The sequence below is a fragment of the Misgurnus anguillicaudatus genome, unplaced genomic scaffold, assembly GCF_027580225.2.
Source record: "Misgurnus anguillicaudatus unplaced genomic scaffold, ASM2758022v2 HiC_scaffold_29, whole genome shotgun sequence".
Taxonomy (NCBI): Eukaryota; Metazoa; Chordata; class Actinopteri; order Cypriniformes; family Cobitidae; genus Misgurnus; species Misgurnus anguillicaudatus.
Window position 1 is genome coordinate 11,425,846 of NW_027395279.1, and position 6,000 is coordinate 11,431,845.

Genomic DNA, 6,000 nt, shown 5'->3' on the forward strand with positions numbered 1-6,000 from the left:
TGCTGAACAGTGGTGTAGTCTAGATTTTTGTAGTGAGTAAACTCTGATTTTCCCCCTCTTACCCTTATGCTAACTCGTCCCAGCGCAACGCACCACCACACTCACAGATGCATACAGTATGGATCTTCATGTAAGAAACAAAGCATTCTGAAAGTGTACTCATGAACACATAAACTAAATGTGTTATCAACATGTCAGTTTATTATGAGAAAACAAAAAGAGTTTAACAGCCAATGGGTTTACAGCTGGGGAAACTGGACTGATTTTTAGACTGGTTTGGTGTAAATCAACATCTAACTCGGGGCCAAAACTTACTCAACTGTTAATTAAAATTAAATAAACTGTTTACAATCTTCAATCCGTGGCTAACACATGCATAACTATTGATAACATTACCATGTGTAATTTAATGGTGTAAATGTTTTTAATTAATACACATTTAAGATGACCATGAATTAACTCTAATACAGCAAATTCTAATAATTAAATTTGCATAGGCATTGATATAAAAAGCTTATTTTTGCATATAATACAAGCATTGTCTAAAAATGAAAATAGGCTTTTACTTAATTATTATTACAAGACCATCATGTACCCTAGAGACACCAAAACCAAGTGAAGAAAATGATCTCTTTAATTTGCAAGTCTGAACTGAACATCAACGCAGACATGAATTTCCTCACAGAAGTTTAAGATCATATACATCTTGAACGTAGATATATAAAAAACACAGAGAAGGAAAGTTTAACACTATGAACCACAAGCAAACATGCTGAAAGAGGCTAAAAACCATCAGGACATAAACGGGCTTATTTTATTGCATTTGGAGCCTTACCTCCAGATAAACTAATAAACTGGACTGATGTTTTAAATGTTGTTTACTCACATGTGCGTTGTTAACTTTCCGGATAACTCTCGTTCACTTCTCCACGGATTGTTTGTTTACAGTGTCGCGTGAGCAGCTACACTGCAGGTTCGAGTTCATTTGGCGCTAAGCAGACCTCTTGGTGATGTCAAAGTACCGCGAGAGCGATTCAAAGCAGATTTCTCCATGTGATAACTGTAATCGCTCTCGCACTACTTTGTTGTCACTCGCCTGTATAGTTCTTGTGGCGCCACAGCAGTCTGCTCCCCAGTCACTCTAGCGCGCTATAGTAGTACTTTGATTTCATACGCCGATCGGATCGCGCAGTTCGGCAGGAAGTCATCAAATATATAGCTTATGTATATCCATTTAAACCCGCTAAAGTAGCAAGTGTAGCATGCTAATGGTTAGTGCTTCACATCTAAATTATGACTAAAAGTTTGAAATGTCACAAAACCATGCTGTTACGCATCCTCACACTATTTTTAGTGGGTATACGGAAATCCTTGACAATTTCTAGTGGGTATACGGCGTAGTCCTGCGTATCACGTAGACTACACCACTGATGCTGAATAAATGTCTACGTCTTGTAATGCAAATGCATAAATAAATATTTTGTAAATCTTGTATTCAAAAATTAAATATATTGTTAAAAACATGCTGGATATAAGAATGTTATTTTGTACAAAGTTACATGATTTCACTCTTAACATTATATTTGACACTGTACAATATATGCTATTAATATAGTTTACTTGTGACTTTATATGTAAGGAATGTAAGTGTCAGGATAAAGGAGCAAATGTACAACAGAGCATTCTTTCAATTAAAATGCATTTAACTCTTTTCCCATCATTGACAAGTATAGGGCTCTTACCCGCCTTATATATAAGCCGGAAGCAACCCTTAAGACAAACAGTTCAAACTCTGGGGCTGTTTACACTTGGTATTAAGATGTGTTTTCATCGTTCGGATCACAAGTGGACGAGAGAGACACATGACGTTTACACCTGGTATTTAAATCCGTCTCTTTTGTCCACTTTCGACCGCTTCTGTGCTGAATACTATGAGGGGGTGGTCTGTGAGACGGTGGGCGAGTCTCTCTGCTGTCATTCAAACCCGAGCGGGAGTAATTATGAGTTTATATGGACGCAAACTAATATAATGTCGGAGTGCACTGCTTGTTTAGCAAGTAAACATGCTGCACAGTGTTTTGTACATGAGTATGTAAGAGCTTTCTTTGAATTTTCAGCGCAATTGATGAAATAGGATCGCGCAACTTTCACACGCTTTCAAAACGAAACTACGGAGATCAGCCGCTTAGTTTTATCAATGAAAGGCTAAAAATAGCGCTGTTCACCGAATGTTCACGCCAGAAGTCAAAAAAGACGTAAAACTTGTGTTTAATACCTCAGATTAGATAAATGGGCGGAGAGAAGGCGGTCGCGTGTGGCTGTTCGAACGCATTCAACCACATGTGCGTTCCGCAGCTCCAAAGCGATCCGATCGAAAGTGGTTTCGACCACCTCTGGATGTGGTTGAAAGTGGTCGAAAGTGGACGAGCTCAAAACGTTTTGAACACCGTTTACACCTGGCATTAACGTCGTCCACTTGTGATCCGATCGACGAAAACACATGTTAATGCCAAGTGTAAACAGCCTCTCTGTGTATGTTTTGATCATCGCTGTGAGTCTGATCTATCTCAAAAGTCCTTCACAAAAAACACAATTATCTCAGCTTTTTGCTCAACATTTTTATATTTTTATATAGATACCTATTTTTGAATATACCTACCCATATTTACAAATAAAAAGAGGTGATAAAAAGAGAACAAATGAATATAGGATGACAGCAAAGGGTCTGTTCTATTATTTGATATATTGTATGTTTTTATATTTAAAGAAGAACATTTTCTGGAAGGCATTAAACTTTTGTTAAAAAACTTTTTTTAAACGCGGGTGGGGAAAAAGTTAACATAAAAAAACACATCAAATTAAATACAATAATAAACTCAGTTTATGAAAATGTGGTGTGATAAATAAATTAAAGTGAATTACCTTCAGTTTGTCCGGAGTGGATGTTTGAAATCAACATTGTAAACAACAAAAAGAAAAACTTAGTTATTACAGTTTAAACATGAAGCTGATAAACTGTCTATCTGTTTGAAAAATATATTTTCAAATTCAAAAAATATATTTAATTAAGCTTTACTTTTTACAAAATCTATTTACATATATTTAAAACATATTTGGCTAGGATTTTTTTTGCAGTATGGGAATACATTTTTAGAATTAAAAGTTGTATCTGTTAACATTAGTTAATTTGCATTGAACTACTGTGAACAATTGGTATTAACTAACATAAAAAATTACAATTGCTCAAAAGCTGTTTATTAAATTCAGTTAATGCATGAATTAATGCAAATGTTAACAAATGCTATATTATTGTAAATTATTACAAACAAAAAATACTTCTAAAAGCAAGTATTTCTGTACTTTACTCAAGTAAAAATCTGTCTTTACAATTTTTACTTATAAAGGAATATTATTTGAGCTGTATCTGTACTTTTATGGAGTTATGGAGTTTTTTTACAAGTACTCGGTCATGTGCGGCGGGCACCCGTGAAAAAACTACTTGGGGGGGGGGGGCACTTGAAATTTGGTCACCCTGGGGCATTTCACTGTGTTAATCCGGGGCTTCCCAACACACCCTTCTCGCAAAACACCACAGCACATTGGTCCAAAATAAATGCTACTTCTACTTTTTATTAATTCAAACATTATTGTAAAATAAAGCATTTTAACTATCTACCCATGACATCTTACCAACCATGATATAAAACAAGGTTAAACCTGAGGTTTTGACTCTGTTCTGTTTTTGTGTCAGATCTGAGGGTAAAATTTTATAAATATATACTCACATGAAGTTTTATAAATCATTATTGAGAACAAATATTTTATTGAAAGCTACCAGAATGGCCGGGTAACCAAAGGTGTTAACATGCTTGCTAACATGAGAAGGAAACAAAGGTCTATTTATAGGCCTACTAATACATCTTTGCCTCGGAGCTCGTTGCTGAAATGGAGAGCAAGATATACAGCCCACAACTTAAAGCAATTTATATGCCAGTGCAGTTGGGGTGCCTTCCAGACCCCGAGGCTACAAGCCCGTCATACGTGCCCCCCCACCCCATGGAGGAGGGATCTGTGCACACTATGACATGCCTGGAAACCTGTCTCAAAGGCACACTGGCCCGGAGAAACAATGGGTCTGACCACGGAGTGAAAGTAAAATGGCATGTAGGTGTGATAGTTACATGGTGCAAACGAAAGTGCCATGCTCTCCTCGGGACTAGATTGTGAAGCCAACGCTGATGGGGTCTCATACGGAGCAGGGCGAGATGTGTCAAGGCCGCTGCTGCTGCCATATGCCCCAGGATTAAAATTGTTTAATGGGACCGCGTTCTTGCCTTTGAATGTATTCAAGCAGGTCAGTATCATCTGTACATGCTTGTGTTAGACGTGCCGTTAGAATGTCCAAGTCGAGTTCCATACCAAGAAAAGAGATCCTCTGCACGGGACAAAGTTTGCTCTTTTGCCAGTTGACCCGAAGACCCAAATAAGTGAAATGGATGAACACTGAATCTCTGTGTTTGCAAAGTGTCTGACAAGACTGTGCTATTATGAGCCAGTCGTTGAGATACACCAGTCTGCAAACACTGCTCTCTCTCTCAGGGGTTTGAGATCCCCTTTCGCAACTTTCGTGAAGACATGGGGAGAGAGAGACAGTCTCGATCGCATCCTTCGCCAGAAGGACCATAATGTCCGCAAGCAGTATGTGCGCATCGCCAGCTTTCACCATAGTGTAGCGAATGCCTGAAAATTTGGGTGGATGCCGGAAGAACTGAATCGCATAGTCGAGACGGATCATGCGCAAAAACTAATGCGATGGGCTGGGAAGCTGTTGCCAAGCCCCCAGATACCGAGCGAGATGGATTAATGGCATGACCTGTGTACCCACAGCAAGCGGAGGTGATTGCCAATGTGTGCTTTTTGGTCACACCAACAGAAGTGCTACACCGAATGTTACTCACCTGGTTCTGCAGATGGGTGGCTGGGCAGATGAAACGGTCCTAAGCTGCTCAACATACCCGCTGGCGAAAGAGGAGTACGGTTGGTTATGAGCCCGGTTGTAGATCCCTTGTTTCTCTGGAGACCTGGAGAAGGAAATGAAATTCACTTATTTTGTGGTTTTGTGGGTGCCGGCTGAAAAGTTGTTGGAACAGAAAAAAACTGAAACTTAGGATTCCCCACCCATCCCTCCACTGGGGGGGGGGGTGCATTCACAACCTCATGAAGAGTGATCCCCTCCATCTCCAGGTCACCCATCTCAGGGGCCTTAGATTTTCGCATTCCACCTCAGGTAGCAGGCTGAGGGGGCAGGGTGGACTGCTGACGACCGGTTCCTCACTTCTTTGAAGGGGAGGAAAAGGGGCGGCCGCAGAAGGATGCCTTAGGCGAAAAGCAGACTGAGGTGCCAACGTCAATGAGCCAGGTGTTGTTTTTTTCCGACGCGGCATGATCTGAGCAATAGCCTCAGTCTACTTTTGGGCGAAGTTCTCGACGGTCTCGCCGAATAGGCCGGCCTGGGACACCAGGGCATTCAGGAGCCAAGTTTTATCGGCTTCCCGCATGTTGGCCAGGCACGGCCAGAGATGGCGTTCCTGGACCACCAAGTTGAACCACCAAGTCATGCCTTAGCCTGGTGGACCTGCAGCAATGTCATTGCATGCAGGGCAGAAGCCGCCTCCCATCAAGCCTGGTAGCAGACGCCATCAAAGTGGACATATGCCAACAGGCAAAACCCTTAGCGGCCATGCAATCAAGAGAGGTGAGGGGTGATGGCTGATGTGTCCGGTTCCGGGAGGAAAATGGGTTTTCCGTGATCGCATCAACTCCTCATGAACCCCGGGGAAGAAAGGTATGGGTGATTGTGGCTGCGATGTCCTTGCAATCCCAAAGTACCAGTCATCGAGGCGGAGGTTGTGTCTACAAAAGGTTGTATACAAAGGTCATCCTTCCGTAGCTTTGCGGTTGCATCTTGGTGCCAGTAGGCAAAAGAAAAGGAGGGCGGTG

The 6,000-nt window shown here is 41.1% G+C and overlaps 1 pseudogene; it reads right to left on the reverse strand.

Annotated features, from left to right (window-relative positions):
• The window catches only part of LOC129425598 (Fc receptor-like protein 5), a 132,408-nt pseudogene extending 126,790 nt beyond the window's left edge, over nucleotides 1–5,618 (reverse strand).
• Between the last annotated feature and the right edge of the window lie 382 nt (nucleotides 5,619–6,000).